The sequence below is a fragment of the Mesocricetus auratus genome, unplaced genomic scaffold (assembly GCF_017639785.1).
Source record: "Mesocricetus auratus isolate SY011 unplaced genomic scaffold, BCM_Maur_2.0 Super-Scaffold_100014, whole genome shotgun sequence".
Taxonomy (NCBI): domain Eukaryota; kingdom Metazoa; phylum Chordata; class Mammalia; order Rodentia; family Cricetidae; genus Mesocricetus; species Mesocricetus auratus.
The window spans coordinates 5,693,049-5,714,475 of NW_024429197.1; the positions used below are offsets into that span (position 1 = coordinate 5,693,049).

Here is a 21,427-nt window from a genome sequence, read left to right on the forward strand (position 1 = left end):
GGCAGAGAGACGCAGAGACTTAAGGGAAGCCAAGTAGGTCTACAGACTTCTAGACAGACGCGCAGGGATAGGCACAGGAATCGAGGCACAGACAGCCATCGAGGGACAAAGACTCCTACAAAGAAATCAAAGATAAAGACTGTACCCCAGATGTCAGGATCAGACCCAGGGAGGCAAGATTGGCCATCCTGCTTGGCTGTCCCCGTCGGACCGGGTCCAGCGTCGCGTTCCCGGCAGGGGGCGCCCTGGTAACACGGAGGTACCGGCCTGGGGCTCGGGGCGCGGGCCGGGGGCGGGGCGGGCGGGGGCGGGGAGGCTGGCGGGTGCTCCGGCCGGGCCGCCTTCTTAAGCCCGCGGGGGAGGTGGCCGGCAGCGTACGCTCCCGCCACTGTGCTCCCTGGGGCCGCCGCTCGCGCGCCGGGACGGACCCTCCCCACGAGTGCCTGCAGGTAAGGAAAGCATGCTGCTCCCGCGGCTGGCTCGACTCCCACACGCGCGCTCCACCGGCCCCGCAGTGACTGTCCCAGTCACGGTGGGGACACGTGGAAGGTCAGGCGCTCCGGGGACCCACGACCACTCGTTCTTCTCCCGCCCCCGCGCGCATCTCTCGGGGCCTGGCTGGATGATGGACGTGGCGCCCGCGGAGCCGCTACCCAGGACCCCATCCTCACGCCAAGCACCTGCTCCCGGTGTCCACGCGGCGCCGTAGCCCACAGCTGCGCCCTTCGTGGTTCCAAGCCACTCTGTCTCCCTTGGTGTCTAAAATAGTTGGGGAGCATCTGGTAAGCACGTGCTGGGATCCTTGGCGGGAGAGATCGGAGACCGCGTGCTAGTATCTGTCTGGGAGTGGGGGAGCCAGGAAACGGAAGGAGCCTGCGACCGGCTTTGGGTTGCTTGCCCGTGAAAGTGGGGCTGCTGCATTGCCCAGCCTGGGTAAGAAAGGGTTAAAGGCACCGTCGCAGCGGCAGGACCCGAGGCCTATGAAAACCTCATCCTTGCCCCTTCATTGTCCCTGGTGATCCTTTTCAGCTGTAGTGGGCCTGGGGGAGGGGACCTTGCAAAGGACTCTGGGTGTGCCTGTGAATCCTTGATTAAAAGAGAGTTGGAGTGGTGATGCTGGCAACCTGGAGGCTGAGGAGCACTGTGAGTTCGTGGCCAGCCTGGGCTACCTAGGGAGACTGTGTCCTAAAATCATACGTATATACACATACATAAATGTAAAAACAGGAGTTAGTCTCAGGCCTGAAAGAAACTTTGGGCCCCAAGAAGAACTCAAAGGATCCTTCCTCTCCCTAGGCCGGCCCAGCTTCTCAGGCTGGGTGAGAATTAGTGACGATGACAACTGTTTAATGAATGCCTACTATGTGCTAAAACCTGCGCTGAGACCTGGCAGACATCTCATTTACAAATGGGGACAGTGAGTTGTAGACAATATATTGTAGACAATTTGAATCCTGTTGCTGACTGCCCCTATACTCCTCTGGAGCCCAAGAGATGGAGCGCCCCCTTCAGGCCCTCCTGGACAGGACCTGCCTCCCGGCATCCTCCATCCTTTGGTCCTCTCCATCAATTCCTGCCTCCCTGTCCAATTTCTGAACTGTCCCCAAATTCCTGGGGAGAGCACAGCGTCTCAACAGCCCACTGGTGGAATGAAACAGGTCGGAGCTGGTCCCCATCCACGTCTGTGATGGTCCAGTCTATACCTTAGGACTACAATGAACCAAAAGACCAAACAGGACAGAACAGTGGGTGTCTTCAATACACACAAACTTACCAGGCACCAACTTTGTGCTAAGTGTTGTTCTAGGTGCTGAGAACTGCCCGTAAATGACAGCTCCCCACCTCCCACCCTGCCCTGCCCTCTTCAGAGTGGACATTGGCATAACAACATTTCTCAGGCTCTGAGAATTTGAGTGTCAAAACTGCCATGGCAGAATCAAGATGAAGTCTTTCTCCAAGAAAGGGTGTAAAGATGTAACTGACAATGTGTGTCACCGTAGGCAGCCGGCACGTGGTGCTAATGAAGACAGGCCATCTAACTGTGATTGGGGCACAGTTCTGATCTCACTGTAGCTGGGACTCCTTGAGGCCGGTCAGGAGCTGGAGTTCATAGACCCTTAGAACCTGCTGGTGGGGAGGAAGCTGTGAGTACAGCTTGCAAGGGGCTTAGCAGATTCGTGTGTGCTAGAAAACCGAGGCTGCTCTTGGCTCCAACTTAGCAGAAATTGCATCAGAGTTCGTGTACAGAGTTATGTCATTGCCTCTGAACCCTGCGGTCCCATCAATCACCTTTGCCTGGACTCTGCCTGTCCTCTGATGGGCTGTGCCACGAGGAGCACGCTGCCCTTAGTGTTACTCAGATGCCACCGCCTCCCTCCTGAACACAGCCTGGGAAGGGAGCCTGGAGCTCCAGGCTGGCCACAGCCCCGGAATCTCCTGCCATCCACCTCCACATCATTGCACAGCCCAGCTCCACGCCCTGTCCTGTTCTATCCTGCAAAGACAGGAGATGTTATCCTTTCCTGCATGTGAAAAAAACCTCTTGAAGGGACAGTGACCTGCTCTGGGACATAAAGAAACTACCTGGGCATCCGAGGCTGGGCTCACCTGCAATTTCAAGTCCCGTGATCTCCCTGCTATACCATCTGTAGGCTTCTGGTTTCTGGGGAAGGGGCGATGGAGTGGACCACACAGAATTTAGGGGTGAAGCTTGAAGTTGTCAATGTGAAGTCTGTCTGACTGGGCTTATTAACACAAAACCCTGGCTGGAGGGGAGCATTGTGGGAAGGATGAGCAAGCCGGACGGAGAACCGGCACTCAGAATTCTCCACGTGGCCACAGGAATGCTGACTAAGCTCCCTCACACAGCAACCCCATCTTCATTGGCACACCAGGGCTGGGCTATGTGGTATGTTTGTTTTTTTATTATTTTTTCTCCCTTCCCCTTCTTTTTCTGGAGTTGTTCTAACCTTCAGAATCCAGTGGGAGGCAGTAGATTGAAAATTCATTATCTGTACTGCTGTGTGACACTGGACAAGCCCCTTTGCTTCCTCATCGGTGATGTGGAGGGTCATCACAGGTACTCTGCAGAGTCATTGAGGGTTTGCAAGGTCACAAGCAGCCTACCAACTTGAGGTTTCACTTATATGGATTTTTGGAGAAGTTTATGTGCCCGAAGCAATTTCATAGCCCAAGGGGACAGCGGAAGATCTATGCTTAGGGCACCATGGCCTAGACAGCTGGGAGAGTGCTGGCCTGAGTCAGCGCCTTGGTCCAGTCCTCAGCACCTGCGACCCCGTGAAGCAAATCTCTTTCCTTCTCCGAGTGTCAGCTCATAGTGGGCCCCAGCATCATTATTTGATGCTCCGTGTCCAAAGAACACTCCAAAGTGCTCTCTATATTTATCTGCCTTCTCATCCCCCCCCACATTTTGTAATTGCTCCCAGAAAAAGCTCATGCTTAACATTTTCCATGCTTCAAACCCCAGCCTCGCTGTGGCATGAAATCAATTGTTTGCATTTAATTTAACTTCTCAAATGAAGGGGTAAAATTTGAGATGAGGGTAGGGGTTGGGGGAGCAGATGAAGAAGTTAAAGCAGATGTGTTTTTGTTTAACTGCAGGATGGTGGTTAAACCGCCCCCCATGTTATTACTGTCGTCCCTTTTGAATTCCAGTAACCAAGAGTCAGGTTTCTCTAAAAACTGTGGTGTTCTTTCCTGGCTAGTGTGGACTTGCCCTCCAAGTATTATTATTACTATTATTGCTTTATAGTCATCGGAGGCCGCAAAGTGCTGGCTGGAGAGGAGACCTCAGAGATGCCTAGAATTGTAGACCGGCCAGGCCTTCAGACGCTGGCTCTGTGCATTGGTATCTTTGAGGCCCAGAAGGGGAAACAGTCTTGCCCAAAGGCATTCAGTAGCTTAGACTCAGCCTCCTGGCTCTTTGGATTTTCCAAAGGTGACCCTCCCTGCCACACACACCCATCTTGGACTTGGTGTGTTGGTGTGTCACTTCCACTGAGTCCTTAATTTGCTTTCATTTATTTATTTGAAGCAGGGTCTCATGTAGCCCAGGCTGGCCTTGAAACTTGGCTTTGAATTTTTCTGATCCTCCTTCCTCCACCTCCCGTGTTCTGGGATTACAGGTGAGTACCTGCAGGCCTGGTTTATGTGCTGAGACTAGAAACAAGGGCTTCATGCATGCTAGACGCTCCAAGTTACCTTTGTTTGAAAAGCTGTGGTCACTTAAGGGATGGTAAAGATGGGAGAGATCTTGAGCTCAGGATAGGTGTTGACCTGTGTGACCTTGGACAAGTCACTTCCCCTCTCTAGCTTCCCCATCTATAAACTAAGATATCAGAGGAGGAAATGAGGATGGGATTTCCTTAAACTTGGAATGGGTCTAACAGAGAGGGTCCTCAAATCTGTTCTGCTGTGTGTGGAGGGCCTAAAGCCTGGAGGTTGTAGGACTGGGGGCAGGAGACTTGGCTCCTACAGTGAGTTCAAAGCTTCAATTTAGTTGCTGGTGTTGTTAAACCCTGGTGGTTTCATTTTACATAAAAACACTGGTTTCTGGCTTCTTGTAAAAGACCAGGAGATGGGGCTGTAAGGGGCCACGCCCCTGCCTGGTCACAATGGCCGGAGCTGAGCAGCAGCTGCTCCATCATTTAACTGCACCCAGTCCCTTGCACAGCCCCCCTACCTTGGGGTTTGGAGTTTAGGGCAGAGTTAAGCGGGCCTTAAAACAGAGATTAGTCTGCCTCTGTGGCCTGGATGCGTCCCTGGAAGATACTGGCTACATGGGGAGCCTCTTCCTGCTTCTGTGGAATCTAGGGACTCCAGAAGTTAGGGGGGATAGGACATCATTGTCTGCCTGTCAACATGTAGCTAGCTGTGACTGCCCAAGACAGAGCTACTCTCGTGGACAGGAGCTGCATAAGGGGAAGGGACTCCTATGATACCTGTCACCTCACCTTATCTCATGCCCATGTCACACACAGGACCTACAGTCTTAACCACAGCTCTCCTCTTTATCCCTTTCCTAGTGCCAAAAGTCTTCGATGACAGGTGGGTGCCAAAGTGGCCTCGGTTGGGGTCTCTGAGCCACTGTGTGAGTAGGAGGGAATCATGAGAGGCTTTGGGGCCTAGTGGATAAATATGGAGTATAGCCAGGTATGAGCATCTGTGTCCACATGAATAAGCTGTTCGTGGTACACAGAGTGAACCGGGGAGGGACCTCAGTTCCTGAGAGTGATGTCGGGTCCCCTGCCCCGCCCACTTACAGAGGTTGATGCACCCTGTGTAAAATCATGCTTCGACCCTCCCTGAGCTCTCAGCACCCATGTACACATGCCCCATTTTGCCCTCTTGCTGCTGAAGAGACTCAGATGTTGAAGACCTGTGGAAGGGTCTGGAAGGTGGTTTCTGTGTAGTAAGACCAGAGAGACCCTGTTGTGAGCCCCCAGCCCCTCCTGTACCCCAGTCTTTTGTAATTTTTATGGTTTGGTTTTTAGACACAGAGTTTCACTATACAGTTCAGGCTGGCCTCAAACTGTTGGCAGTCCTCCTGCCTCAGCCTGCCAAATATTGTAATTACATCAGCCTCACCTGGGCTTTTGTCTGAGCCTCGTCATCGTCCTCTGGGATGTCTGGGTTGAAGGGTGAAGTTCTGTCCTTCATCTGGTGGTCAATAGGTGCTGGGCAGAGCTCCTGCCAGCATTTCCACCAACCTTTGGAAGTCTTCAAGGACCAGAGTGAATTGCTTTTATTTGGAAACCCTCAAGTGTGACCTTTGCAAAGATCTACCCAGTGGGTTTATTTGATTTTACTTCTTGCAGGTCAGAGAATAGGACCCTAGAACTTCATTCTTGCTAGGCCGTCCCCAGCGGCCAAGTTCCACTCAAACAGCTCAGTTCTATTCTATTCCTTTTCTTTGTGGAGGACACAGCAGGCATCCTCAGATGAGACCCCTTTTCCTGAAGTCTCCCTGTCCAGCTGCATAGGCTAAGCCCGTGAGTGACTTACCTTTTCTCTGCCTAGGATTGACTCATATTTGCTGCTAAGTCAGGACTGTCTGGGTCCCTCTCCCCAACTCCTTCTTTCTAGGCATGCCTATTGCTACATGGCTGTGACTGTTTCCTCCACTAAACCTCCACCGGGCTGGGACTATGTCTCAGTTGGTAGAATGCTGGTCTAAGCATCACAAAGGCCATCACCAATACTAAATAAACTGGACATGGTGGCATGGCAAACCCAGCACACAGACGATCACCGTCATCCTTAGGTATATAGTGAGTCTGAGGCCAACCTGGATTACATGAATCTGGAAAAGAAAAGAAAGGAAAAGAAAAGAGGCCTGGTGCAGGCCTATAATCCCAGTTACTTAGGAGCTGAGGCAGGAGGATAATAAGTTCAAGGCCTGCCAGGGCGATAGATGAGTGTGTGTCTCAAAGTGTTGGAACTCAGCACAATGGCAGAGGACAGAGGGCTTGCTTGGCATATGTGAGTCCCCAGGCTCAGTCCCTGCTAACACACCCACTCCCTCCTTCCCTTAGTCCATTGTCTCTAACATTCAGGACCATGTTCATTTGGTCCCATGACAGCCCTCGCTGGGAAGTGGGAAATAGACATCTCTCCTTGCTACAGTTTACCCTTTGGAGCTGCTTCCTTCCCTAAGCCACGAATGGCATAAGCCGACTTCCCAGAAGGGTCAGTTCCTTATTTATGTTGAAATAATTAAGTTTAGTAATTGATTCTGACCTTCATGGCTATAAAGCAATGGCTTTGCAGCTTGTTCGAGCCCTTATCTTTCAGGACTTACCTTTTGTAGATAATATGATTTGACCCATCCTTCTACTTAATAGTAAAGGCTTATTCTGGGTCAGAAACTGGGATAATTACCTTGAATGTCTTTATTGTCTTTAACTTGCTATTTTGTCTTCTTACAAGGTACAAAGCTCAGAGATGAAAGCTACACAGTTACAAAGTATCCGAACCACCTGAGGTTAGGCCCAAGGTTAGGTCTCCTGCCTACTCAGAAGAGCTTTTATGTTTGGATTCGAGTACCCAGGAGACTTCCCCACGTGCTATTTCGGTTGAACCATCTGTCTCTGGGATTTGCAACATAGGGTTGGGGTCCCCAAAGGGAGGGGATCTACTACCGCCTACAATTCTAGCTCTGCAGCAGACAAATGAATCTCAGCCTGGCTACACCCCTTCCTTGCCCAGCTGGCCAGTGCAGTCTAAGCACCCAGAAGGCTCAGATTTGAATTTCAGCATTCCAACTGAGTAGCCTTGGTTTTTTTTTTTCCTGAAACCCCTCCTTCATGCAAATGAAACAGGGCCCTAAGACTTTCCTAGTTCCTTGGTGACACAAAGCTAACAAGCATGCTGCCCCTCTCCTGTCCTGCACCTGTGTCAGACATCATTAATCAATCGCTGCTCTCTTTCCTGCTGAAGTTCCTTCCACTACAGTATGGTACTCCAGACAGCCGTGAGTCACTAAGGAGAACTGGCATACAGGAAGAAGGGACAACCCAGAACTGGATTAAATTTAACAATGTCATGGACCAGGAGTGGGAAACAGGCTGGTCCAGGTGGCACTTGGTTCGGTGTCATGGATCTCCTCAGTCTGACCTCAGGAAGGACTCTGAGATGCCCTGTGCCAGAACTGGCTCCTGCTGTGGTGTAAGACCTTTCACGGGGCCACAGCAGGTTCCCACACTTAGCCTCAAGAGGAATTCTGGTTTGTGGGTCTGGCTGCCGCCCTGGATTAAGTAAGAGGGGCAAGGAAGGGGCTGTTTCAGGCTTTCCTGGAAAGAGCTGAAGGTTCCCTCCCCTTTCCTCCCTAATAACTGCAACAGTTGCAACAATAATAGTAACAGAAAGGAACGCCTACTCAATGTCTTATCCAGTTGCCCCTCTGCTAGCCTTATTTATAAGCATCCATGTGGTTAATTACTAGAACAGCTCTGTCAAAACTTGGCTCAAGGGAAGTATGTTGTTTGAGTCTCATGCTTGCTTCCCAGTTAGTTCTGGGACAGCCAGGCTTCCTGGGTTACCAGTGTCACTTATAAGGTGATATTCCCTTGCAAGGGGGAAGGGGTGAAGCATGTTCTATCATTGGCAGTGCTGAGAATGGAACCCAAGACCCAATCGCGTGCTAATCATGTGCTCCATCAAGAAGCCACAGCTCAGAACTGGTCCTTCCCAGGACTCCAAGTGGGACCTCTGCAAGTGGGAAACTGAGGTTTGGAGAGGGAGAAGGGTGGGCCAAGGACCACACAGGGAGTGTTCTGCTTGTTCTTTGAGCTTGGAGTGGGGTGGGGGTCCAGGAGTGTTGCTTTGGCTAGAGTGGGGTTGGGCCTGCCCTGTAGCCTGTGTGGACCCATTCCAGGTTTATTTCAATCCACTACATGGCATGGGTTCGTCACTTTAACTCCCTTAGCCTCAGTTTCCAGGCTCTTGCTGTACTTCAAGTTTTAAAGCCATTTCTTCCTTTTTTGTTTTTGAAACAGAGACTCACTATGTAGCTCTAGCTATCCTGGAACTTGCTCTGTAGACCAGGCTGGCCTTGAACTCACCTGCCTCTGCCTCCTATGTGCCACCATATTGAAATTAAAGTTATTTCTTATTCATGAGCTCCGAGAATCCTTACAGACATGTCTAGTCTGCAGCCCACAGGCTGCTTGTGGAACATGATTGAGGACAGCTAAAAATGTGGCTCAAAATTAGGGATTTCGTCTGGGATTAAGAAAAAAAAGGAATTGAAGCATGCCTTTATCCTAGCACTCAGGAGGCAGAGGTGCATGGGTCTCTGTGAGTTCCGAGGGCAGCCTGGTCTACACAGTGAGTTCAAGGACAGCGAGAGCTGATACAGAGAGACCCTGTCTTGGGCAGGGTGGGAGGGGGAATAACTGTTATGTGGCTCTTGAGCGTGAATTTTATAGCTAACAACATCTTGTCACAATGTCAAAAGGTTAGTCATAACTGAGAGATGGCTTCATTCAACAAGAGGGGAAACTGAGGCTCAACGAGGCAAGGCAACTTGCTCAAGGTCAGATTGATGGCAAAGCCACCCTCAAATTTAAGGCAGGGGCCCAGCCAAAGGGCTTCCCTAAGTGTGTCCCCAGGTCTTTTAGCTCTGCCCTTCCCTTCCCAACCTCCCTGCAGGATGTTCTCCTGACCTGTGGTCCCTCTAACACCAGGCTGTCTTCTAGAACTTGGTCAGAGATCTTGAGCCTGGTGGCCTAGAGTGTGAGCTCCAGGAGGGTGGAGCCCCACCATCAGGGCCCGGCAGTTCCAGGCAGCACACTTGTTAGGTTTCCCATAGCAGCCAGCTCTGTGGCCTAAGGACACACGAAGGCGTCCGTTTACCGCCTGAAACACTCCTGGCCTCACCCTGGCCAACCTTCCCTCACCCCACTGTGGTCTTCCTTGTTTCATCCACAGTCCCGACCTGCCCACTGGGATGTAGAGGCAGGAGGATAGAGAGTTCAGACAATCCTTTGAGACAAAGCAAGATTCTGGTTTGAGAAACCAAAAATAAATAAATAGATAGTAGTTCCAGAGATCACTTCCCGAATCCACCTGTACCGCCGCCTGGTGCATGGTAGGCACTTCATACAAGTTTGTTAGGTGAATAAATATTTGAAGAATAAAAGCCTACAGAGATTTTTTTTAAAGTGACCTTGTGTGACTTCTTGGTCTCAGTTTCCATGTACTGAATAACTAACTCCACCAGAGCTCTGTGTACTGACGTATACATCACTGTGTGTTTACTTAAAATATGGTATAGCCCAAGATCAGCTTTGTTCTAAGCCCATCATAGATGTTTATGTACTCATTTACTTCTTGTAACCGAGGCTCAGAGAGACTGAACACACATTCTCCAGGTCAGGCAGTTGCTATCGAGTTCAAAGGTTTGACTGTCCCCCAGGCCGCATGTGCTCCAAGGGGCATATTATAGGAGTGCCCCTCCCCCTTCCAGTTCCCCTAATGCAGAGCCCTGCCCCAGATTCAAGAGTTCAAATATAAGAGCATGAAGGTGCGAGAAGAGCATGTCTGCTGCCCAGACCGTGAAACCGCTCCAAGAAAACCCCCGCCCAGCCCAGTTCGGAGCACATGGTGGGTCTTGTGATCATCATTGGCGGAGCGGGCAGCAGTAGTGTCCTGGGTAGAAACTGGTACAAGGAGGCACACCTGCAAACCAGGAGAGCCTTCATCGGAGAAAGGACGGAGTCTGGACCCCACTCTGACGTGTGGTAGGTGCAGGAACTTAGCACCTCCCCATTGCCTCTCCTGGGGGTGGGGTGGGGTCCTGCAGCTGTCACTGCTTCTGCTCACATCTGGGGAGTTGGCCAATAAGTGGTGTATGACTGGTAGAGCTGGGTGTGAACTCTAGCTGTTAAGCTGTGGCATTTGTCTGGAGCCTTCTGGACATTTCCTCCTGGCTTTCCTGGCACCTCATTGGGCTGTCCCCAGGCAGGCAGGTCCATGTAAGAGCCTAGTCAGGGCTCTGTGTAATACATGGGGAAAAAACAGTATCCTCACTTCCTTGAGGCCTCTCACTTACTTCCCTGGAGGTTGGGTCCAGAGAGGTTGCTAGGGATGGTAACTGACCTGTCACCTCACCCCACCTAGGGCAGACCTAACATGTCAGTGCCTGGATTCCCTGACACCACCCAGAGCTGACAGTGTGCAGACTGCCATTTATGTCCCTAAACTGGGGAAGGAAGGTCTCACAGTTTCAAGGTGGTTGGGGAACCATGCAATGTGTGTCACACAGAAACAGGAACCCTCAAGAGCCCAGGGATACAGAGCTAAGACTTGAACCCAGAGCCTGGACTCTGTGCTCTGGTTTCTGGGTTGGTTTATACCAGTCTGGGCTTGACTTCGGGGAGAGAAACTGTGTCTCCCTTGGGAATATTTGGTGCAGAGTTCCCATCCTGGCTCCCCTTAATCCGATTATTAACATGGTGACTACTGAGAGTTGTCATTTACTAAGCTCCACACGGCTCAGACTGCTAAGAGGGCTTGTTACCCCTCCTCTCTCATTTGCTTCAAAAGTCTCCAAGGTTCTGGAATCCTTTTCCTCAAAGGTTAAGGTGCACAGAGGAAGGGAAGAGACACATCCCAGGTCACACAGCCCCAGAAAGCTTTTTCCAGAGTTGAACTCCAGCAGCCTGGCTCTGGCTTCTAGACTGGGCCCACTCAGTCGCTGGAGAAATCTCCGTGGGCTGGGTGCATAAATGCTTGAACCTGTGGCTTCTTCTGGAGCCAGACTTAGTGGGAGACAGGAGTTGAGCAAGTAGCAGGGTTAGACTACAGAATGTCCCAGGGAGTCACTGAGCTGCCCCCGCCCCAGACCTGACATGAAGAATTGATCTGATCCCCATGATTCCTGGTGGGGAGGGTAAAGACCCCATAGGGCAGTCCTGGTGTCTCCAGGTCAGGGGGAGGCCACTGCTAGCTCAGGAGTCCAGGTGGCAGACTGGTCCAGACTCCAGCTGGGCCTTTGGCCTTGGGCCCGATTCTGCAGAGTTTCTATCTCTTGCTTCCAGAATCTTCCTGTGCCGGGGCATCTCCCTGCAGTGACTTGTGCAAGATTTTTGCTCTCCAATTTCCTCCTGTGCATTGGGCTCTCAGGCTGTACTGGGCTGGTTGCCCTGCTTCCCTGTGTTGGGGGAAGTGCACCCTTTCTTTCCCCCTGGGTAGCTACCCCGGCTGAATAACCAAGTGCTTCCCCATGGCTCTTGGCCAGGCAGGGCTCCCAGTGCGGACCTCTGCCAGCCTCCGTGTCCTATGGCACATTCCAGCTGCCCAGGGTAGACTCCAGGGAAAAATGCCCATTCCAGTGGCTGTGTCAGCCTAGTCCCAGATGTCACCAGGGATCGAGGCAGCCCTGCTAGGTAGGCCTTTGTTCCTCTCTGCTTGGAATGGCTCCTGGTAGATGAAGCAAGGCACCCTTGTCCCGAGAGATTCCTGTCGGAGTGGCATTTCAGCAGCCCCTCAGTGGGTGCCAGCATTCTAGCACCTATGAATGCAGGGAAGGGAGAAAAGAGCCAGGAAGTGGGGAGAAGGATGAGAGGACCTCCATTCAACGAACATTTGTTTCTATATATTATTTTACTTATTTATTTTTGTGATTTATTTTTATTTTGTGCACATTTGTATTTTGTCTGCATACACGTCTGTGTGAGGGTGTCAGATCCCCTGGAACTGGAGTTACAGACAGTTGTGAGCTGCCATTGAGTGTTGGGAATTGAATCTGGGTCCTCTGGAAGAGCAGTCAATGCTCTTAACCACTGAGCCATCTCTCCAGCCCCTAGTTATTTATTTTTAAATTTGATTGTATTATTTTATATGTATAGGTGTCTTGCCTGCATGTGTGTCTGTGCACCACTTGTATGTCTGGTGTCCAAAGGGGCCAGAGGAGGGTTCTGGATTTCCCTGGAAGTGGGGTTCCAGATGGTTGTGGGCTACCATGTGGGTGGTAGGAATTGAACCTGGATCCTCTAGAAGGACAGCCAGTGCTCTTAACCAGTGAGCCATCCCTCCAGCCCCTAGTTTTTATTTTTTGAGGCAGGATCTGTAACATAGACTGGCCTCAAACTCATGATGTAGCTATGACCTTGAACTCCTGATTTTTCTGAGGTGTGCACCACCACACCTGGTTTATGGGGTGCTGCAGATGGGACGTAGGGCCTGTGCACTCTAGGTGAGTACTGCCGGCTGAGCTATACCCCCAGCCTTTAAACAGATTTTTTCTTTAGTCCACTGACTGCAAGGCCTTGGGGTAGTGGCCATTCTCTCCTTGGGGAGGGGAGTTGATCAGCTTCAAGATCGTGGGGTAGAGGAAGGTACAAGAGGGGCCACCTAACTAGCCTATGGCAGGATGAACAGAGAGGGTTCCCAGGGACGGTGGTTTTCATCTTCTAGACAGGTCTGATTTAAGAGCCACAGCAGTGCCTGGCCCTGCCCGAGCTCCGTCATGGGGGGAAAAGACAGAGTAGAAGTTAACGAAGTTTATTTCCAATAGGAACAGGGATGACAAGGAATGGACTTATAAGGGATTAAAGGACTCCAGGGCTGGGGACTCTGGCATAGGTGGGGACTCTGGAGGAGGTGGCCTTTAAGCTGGAGGGTGTGGGGGGTGTCACACAAAGACCTGTACAAAGAGTGTTCTAGGAGGTCCAGGCAAACCCTAAACCGAAAGAAGAGAATAAACCAGGCATAGTGACACATGCATATAACCCTGGCTTTGGGTGGAAGAAGCCAGAAGGTCAGACGTTCAAGGTCATTCTCAGCTATGCAGTGAGTTCTGGGCCAATCTGGATTATGTGAGACCCTGTCTCAAAAGCATCTCAGTAATAAAACAAACCAAAAGAAAGGGAGAAAAAGTAAAATAAAATAAGACGTAGGGGGGAAGTCAGAGGTCAGAGGGGTGGAGCTAGGAGTGACATCAGAAGGATGGATAGGGCCTGGGGCATGTGGCCTTGACCCCATGGGTGGTGAATGAATAGGACCTAGCAGGAGAATGCAGGGGTGAATGAATAGGACCTAGCAGGAGAATGCAGGGGTGAACAGCCTATTTGTTGGTGCCCCTTCACAACAGACCGGCTTTGGTGGCTCACTGCTACTGCCCCCTTCAGGTACACACGGGATTGCAAGGCCCAGGGACAGAAACGGTCCTCCCAAGGTCACAGGTGGAAGGATGGGACTAAATCTAGGCTTCCTCACCCCTACCTGTCTTTTTCCACATTGCTTCCCTGGGTCAAAACAGCTGCTTACTAAGCATTTGCAGAAAGTCCTATCCTTGCTTTGTGACAGGTGGAGGGTGGGACTTTTCTAGGCCTAGGGGATTTAGTAACCTGACCTGGGTCCTGCGTGGTGGATCTACCGAACCTCAGAAACCGTGAGAACAACATGGTTATTAGTTCCTAAGATCGCTTGGTCCTCTCTGAGCCAGGATGAGTAGCAGGTACTTCTTATGTCGGCCTGGCATGGTGAGGATGCTTGCTGAGAGTCGTCTTTACTGTTTCTTTATGGAGTGGGGATCTACCCATGGGTTAATGGCCAACCTGTCTCCAGGCAGTCTTACCACTCACTGGTCAGGAACTGGAGCCTTGTGTAGTTGCTTATGTGAACAATTCAGAACCCCCATGCCTTAGTCCTGGTTTCCACTGCTGTGGTGAAACACCAGGACCAAAGCAATCCCAGGAGGAAAAGGTTTATGTGGCTCTCACTTCCACATCACTGTTCATCACTGAAGGAAGTCAGGGCAGGAGCTCAAACAGGGCAGGAACCCGGAGGCAGGGGCTGATGCAGAGTCCGTGGAGGGGGGCTGCTTACTGACTTGCTCCTCGTGGCTTGCTCGACCTGCTTTCTTATAGAATCCAGGACAAACAGCCCAGCCTTGGCATCACCCACAATGGGCTGGGCCCTCCTTCAGTCACTGTTAAGAAAATGCCCCACAGGCTTGTCTACAGTCTCAACTTATGGAGGTTTTTTTTTTTTCCCTCAATTGAGGCTCCCTCCTCTCTGATGACTCTAGCCGTGTCACGTTGACATAAAACTAGCCAGGACAGCTGACTCCTTGCCTACTTGACACACAAAACAAGTCATTGTTAAGCCACAGCCTTTTCTTTTTTATTCATCCCAAAGACTACACATTAATAAAGACACCACAATATAAAGCATTTTACAAACTTAGAAAGTCCTACAGTCTTACAAATTCACAGCCTTAAAAGTTGTGTCTTTGGGGCTGGCTCATCGGTTAAGACTACTGGCTGCTCTTCCAGAGAATCTGGGTTCAGTTCCCAGCAACCACACGGCAGCTCAGAACTGTCTGTAACTCCAGTTCCAGAGGATCTGACACCAATGCACATAAAACAAACAAACAAATAAATAAACAAACAAAGGAATCCTGCAGAATATTTAAAAAGTTGTGTCTTTAAAAATATTCAATCCCTTAGCCGGGCTTTGGTGGCACACCCCTTTAATCCCAGCACTCAGGAGGCAGAGGCAGGTGGATCTCTGTGAGTTCGAGGCCAGCCTGGTCTACAGAGCGAGTTCCAGGACAACCTCCAAAACAATACAGAGAAACCCTGTCTCGAAAAAAAAAATTCAATCCCTTTAATAAAAATACACAAATTCTCTGTAAAACTTCAATCCCTCTCTTTTTTAGAGTTTGAATTAATCTTTTAACTGTGGACCGCTGAGCTCCCCCTACTATTTGAGACAGTGTCTCATACAGCCCAGGCTGGCCTCAAACTCACTATGTAGCAGAGGATGACCTTGAACTCCTGATCCTCCTGCCTCCACCTCTCCAGTGCTTGGACTGCAGGCGTGCGCCATGACATCCATCTCTCTTGCTCTCTCACCATTAGTGTTTATTTGTTTGGACAGAGTCTCACTGCCTTCATGTGCTGGGATTAAAAGCATCACCATCATGACCAGTCCATTGATCTTTGTTGTTACTTATTAGCATTAATATTGCCCATGTATAGGTAGACACCACGTATATGGTTTATCATCCCTCACTCATTTTTATATGTATATATGTGTGATGTGTGTATACTTGCTAGTGTGAGTGTGTGTGCATGCATGTGGGTGTGTGCACATGTGTATACACACATGTTGTGGTTAGGTTGACCTCAGGTGTCTTCCTCAATTGCTCCCCGCCTTTACTCTTTGCAAGAGGTCTCTCATTGTACCTGGCTGGCCAGTGAGCTGCAGGAATTTTCCTGGCTCTGCACCCTCTCTGCTGGGGTTGCAGTCATGCCCCACAACTTCCTGTGGTTGTTGACTGGTTTTCCAGAAGGTTCTGAGGAGCTCATGTTCTTAACTGTGCAGCAGGCACCTTCCTGATTGAGCTTTCTCCCATGCTCCCCTTTGCCTTTGGAATTAGTATTTACAGTCGTTAAGTGTGTGTAGTATGCATATGCAAAATAGTATTTAACTTTGTGAAAGAGCGTCATGCTCTATGTAAATTCTGTTTTCTATCAGTCTTCTATTGCTGAGACTCAGCCATATTTTTGCATGTATCTGTGGCTCCCTTCTTCACTGCTGTCTAACACCATTCCACAGTGTGCGTGTGTGCGTGCGTGCGTGCATGCATGCGTGCATGTGTGTGTGTGTGTGTATTATCCTGTGCTAAGGATGGAATCCAAAGCCAAGCTTGCAAGCACTCTACCCCTGAGCTGTACTCCCAGCCTCTCTTCATGCTTGTTGGCTTTGGTTCTCAGCCTTCTCTTAGGTGGAAAGAGCACTCAGAAATACTGATGGATGGGGCTGGGGAGATGGCACAGGTGGTAAAGTGCTTGCCGAGCAAGTATAAGGACCCGAGTTCAATTCCTGAAGCCTGTGTATGTAGAAAGTGGGGCTTGGTGATATAGACATGTGGTCTCAGCATTGAGAAGCTGGAGACAGACAGGTTGATCCTGGGGCTTGCTGGCAGCCTAGTCAGTGATCCCAGGTTCTAGTGAGAGACCCTGTCTCAAAAGAGAAAGGGTGAGAAGGCTCAGTAGGTAAAGGCATTTGCCACCAAGCCTTGGGACCCACATGGTGGAAGAAGAGAACCAACTCCTAGGAATTGTCCTCTGACCTCCACATGCCATACTCATCATGGGATGCATGTGCCACTACACACACACACACACACACACACACACACACACACAACACACACACACACACACACACACACACGAACATGTGTACACACAGTGGTTGTACCAGGTATCTTGAACTCCAAATACAAGACCTTAAGACTCTGATCTTTAAGCGGGGTAGTGGTAGTGCACGCCTTTAACCCCAGCACTCAGGAGACAGAGGCAGGCTGATCTTTGTGAGTTTGAGGCTGGTCTGGTCTACAGAGTGAGTTTCAGGACAGCCAGAGGTGATACACAGAGAAAAGATTCTGATCTTCCTGTGTGCTGCTCCCAAGTCCCTCCACTGGGGCTGCAGGTGATACTACCACCCTGACTGATGTGCTGGAATGGATCCCAGAGTCTGTACGTGCTACGTAAGCACTCTAGCAGCTGAGCTACACCCCCAACCCTACTGAGAGCTCTTAAAAGAATCTTAATTTGTGGTTGGAGTGCATTAAATGCTTTTATAATGATTTTGAGATGATTATACGGCTTTTCTTGTTTAATCTGTTAATTCCACTCATCACATTAAAGATTTTCCCATGAAGCCTCTCAGCTTGAGCTCCCAGGACTGACCTGGCTGAGGACCTGACTGGTTTGCTGAGTGTGTATTCTGCTTGCGCCAGTGACATATTGTCTAGAACCATCCATCCCTCTGGGGTTTGAGGGTTGTGGTGACCGTGGTCATCATATTAGATGGTGGTTTTTACTCTCCTTCTGCAAAAGTTCAAGTAAAATCAAGAACATTTGTTTCTTGAAATTTGGTAGCGTTTACTGGTGAGGTCATCTTTACCCGGCATTTTCTTTGGGAAAATATTTTTTTCACTGTGGTCTCAGTTTCTTTATTTAGGTTCTTTGCATTTGCTTACCTCAGCTTCGGTAAGTTTTAGTTTTAGGAATGTTCCCATTTGATTTACATTTTAACATTTATTTACATACAGGTTTAGCATTTTCTCGTAGTTCTCTCGACAATGACAGGATTCTCTGTCTCTCCCTGCCTTGCACGTGCCAAGTGTGAACTCTAGTGTTTCTGAGATGCATTCCCACCTGTTGGGTCAGAAGCCCCTTCCTCTCGCGTGGAGTTGGTCCGTATGGCAATAACCCATCATTGTTGACTCATTCGTCTGTTATCGGACATTGCAACCTTCTACTCTGGGCTGTTGCAAATAAGCCTCCTTTGAACGCTCTTGTAGGAATCTTCATGCAGATGGACTTTCATTTCTTTGAGCTAGTACTTAGGGTGGAATTGCTGGTCATATGATACACATATGTCAGCTTCATAAGGATATGCAAAACCTTCCCAGGATCCTTGTAAAGTTGCATGCAGTAGCTAGTGATCATCTGTAACTCCAGCACTCCTACAGAGAGATAAGAGGGTGGAGCAGGAGAGAGTCCTTGGAGGCTCACACGCCAGCTAGCCTGGTGTACACAGTGGCAATGGGATACTGTCCCAAACAAGGTGGAGGGTGAAGACCAACACCTGGGGTTGTCACTGTCCTCCACGTGTGTTCTGTGCATGTGTGCCCTCATACACATAAACATGCTTGCACTCATACACATGAGCATGCATGAGAGCTCATGGTGTGTGCACTTGTGCACATACGAGTGCTCACACACATACATGATGGTTCTAGCCGTGGTGGTACACATGTGTAATCAGTCAGGAGACAGAGGCAGGAATATCTTCCACAAGTTTAAGGCCCATCCAGTCTACATAGAGAGCTCCATAGGGAAACCAAGTCCAGGAAAAGATACAGTGCTATGATATACTCCTATGTGCTATTATATACTCCTATGTGCTATTATATACTCCTATGTGCTATTATATACTCCTATGTGCTAGTATATACTCCTATGTGCTATGATATACTCCTATGTGCTATGATATACTCCTATGTGCTATTATATACTCCTATGTGCTATTATATACTCCTATGTGCTATTATATACTCCTATGTGCTATGATATACTCCTATGTGCTATTATATACTCCTATGTGCTAGTATATACTCCTATGTGCTAGTATATACTCCTATGTGCTAGTATATACTCCTATGTGCTATGATATACTCCTATGTGCTATTATATACTCCTATGTGCTATTATATACTCCTATGTGCTATTATATACTCCTATGCGCTATTATATACTCCTATGCGCTATTATATACTCCTATGTGCTATTATATACTCCTATGTGCTATTATATACTCCTATGTGCTATTATATACTCCTATGATTAATATACAATAATTCTAAGTTTTCCTATATTCTTGTCAATGATTGGCTTTTCTAATCTAGTAATTCTGTTTTATTTTATAGTATTTATCTATTTTTTTTTAAGACAAGGGTCTCACTATGTAGCCCTGCTTGGTCTGGTACTCAGTATGAGACCAGGAATACTTGGCTGGCCTCAAACTCACAGAGATCTTCCTGCTTCTCTCTCCTGGATACTAGAACCACCCAGTCTTTCTTATTTACTTGCTGATTGACTGAGATGGGAGTCTCCTGTAGAGAAGGTTAGCCACAAGCTCCATGTAGCTGAGGCTGGTCTTGAACTCCTGATTCTCTGACCTCCACTTCTAAGAACTGGGAATCACAGGCCTGTGCCGCCTGCTCTCCTGGTCTTTTTGATTTGGTATTGGGCCTTCCCATTGGTGTGAATGGGTCTCATCCCCTTGGCCTGGTAGCTGGTCCTGTCAAGGCCCTCCCAATCTTCCCGGTTCTTGATACTTGCTTCCTGGAGTGCCCATCTTCCTGAGGGGTTATGCATTTTGTTATCAGTCTCAGGGAATGTTTTGACTAGTTAGCAGTTCCCAGCAGACATATGTAACATCAACATTTAATCCCATTTTGCATTTTGTCTACTGCTTTGTTAGTTATATTTAAGGAGTGTTAAACTGCATTTTATTTAGTATGCCGCGCACACAGATGAGCCATGGTGGAGATCAGAGGGCAGCTTTGGGGAGTTGGTCCTGTGCTTCCATCATGCAGGGTCCCAGGATCGAATTCAGCCATCAGGCTTGGTGGGGAGTGTCTGTTACCTGTGAGGATGCCACCTGCCCTCTAAAATATCTTTTAAATAAAGGAAGGGCATTTGAAAATTTTAATCAAGTCCAATTGACAATTTGCTTTTCCTTGATGAAGTCACAAAGATATCCTTTTGTGATTTTCTCTAGAGGCTTAATGATTCTTTTACAATTATTGATGAGCCACTTCGCAGGAATCGAACTGGCTTCCAGCCGCTGAGCCGTCACTGGCCCTCGTTTTGCTCTACCCATTCCCAGAAGTCAGTAGTGTCCCCCGGGGTACCCTGGCTCCTGCCTGGGCCTCTTTGGATTTCTTTTCTCTTATGTCGTTTATTCCAATGAGTTGCGTGTGCAGACTATTCCTTCCAGGGTTTGTTTGTTTGGTTGGTTGGTTAGTTGTTTTGTTTTTTAGCGTTTTCAGTCTTGTTTTGTGTTGCTAAGAAGCGCCCCTCCCTCTCCCCTCCTCGACTTCCCTTCCTTCCCAACCCCAGTGCTTATTTGGAGGCCTCTGTGCCTGCAGAGCTGCTTCCTGTGCTGTCTCTGGCTGTGTCTGACTTTGAAAGTCACTATGTTCTGTGAGTACTGGCCCTTTAGCTGGGGGCACATTATGTGGTTCACCTGGCTGTGTTTTGGGGCGAGGGAGCAGAAGAGCACAGACCAGGCTAGAGACCTGGACCACAAGCTAGCTTGGAATTTATCTGGGTTTGGTCTGATTGGTTCCCTCCTGCAGGCAGCTGATACCTCAGGTCTGAGCCTCACCTCCTCTCCCCAGGGAGGAGTCTGGAGGAAGAGGGTCATCCACTCAGGTCAGAGTACACCCTGGTCCAGTAAGGCATGTGTGGGGTGACTGTCTGTGGGTCCCCTTCTCCTTCCTATGACCCGCACGTCTTTAATGTTGTCTAGGCTGCCCATTCCTAAAGGTGCCGTCCAGGGACAATAGGGTACGTCCGGGTGTATGGACATCTTGGTGCAAAAGGAGAGCAGAGAACTCAATCTGGCTTTCAAACCGCCTTCCCCCCACCCTGTGCGCATGCAAGCCCAGCTCCATGTGCTGGGCATTTCCGGTTCCTTAGTTTCCTGGGCACAGTCACATCTGTTCCACAGTAATCTGGGTCAACTTCACAGTGGGATGCAGGAGTCATATCTGTTACTTGCTGCTTCCTGTTTGTTTAATTGATTGAGTTTTTAAGATTTATTTATTTATTTATTATATATTCAGTATTCTGCTTGCATGTATGCCTGTATGGTGGAAGAGGGAACTAGATACATCATTACAGGTGGATTGTGAGCCACCATGTGGTTGCCGGAAATTGAACTCAGGACCTCCGGGGGAGCAGCCAGTGCTCTTAACCGCTGAGCCATCTCTCCAGCCCGCTTAATTATGATTTTTTTAAACACAAGGTCTGATGTAGCCCACTCTGGTCTCACTACCTGACTCACTATAGCCAAGTATGACCTAGAACTTGTGAGTCTCCCGAGTGCTGAGATTACAGGCACATATCACTGTGCCCTGTTCATGCGGTACTGGGGACCCAGCTCAGAGCCTGTTCTGTGCTAGGCAAGTGATCTACCAACTGAGTCACATCCCCAGGCCCCTTCTGTTCAGTTTTGATCAAAGTGCGCAGGCCCCGGCCTGCCCCACCACACCCAGAGCACAGTGACCTGAGCTCCAAAGCACAGTCACAAGCTGGTCACAGACACAGTGGAACCACCAGCCCTGGACTCTAGCTCAGTCTAGAAGACACGT

At 49.4% G+C, this 21,427-nt stretch overlaps 1 protein-coding gene across 3 annotated transcripts in view; it reads left to right on the forward strand.

Annotated features, from left to right (window-relative positions):
- Window positions 1-332: 332 nt before the first annotated feature.
- The window catches only part of Alpl (alkaline phosphatase, biomineralization associated), a 54,605-nt gene continuing 33,510 nt past the window's right edge, over window positions 333-21,427 (forward strand). The window contains exon 1 of one of the 3 annotated variants that reach the window (XM_005081028.4): window positions 333-449. The gene's annotated coding sequence lies outside the window, so the exon portion shown is untranslated. Of the gene's footprint in view, window positions 450-10,134; window positions 10,263-20,148; window positions 20,256-21,427 lie in introns of those variants that run through there. The other 2 variants (XM_021233523.2, XM_013121191.3) reach the window with 2 other exon arrangements.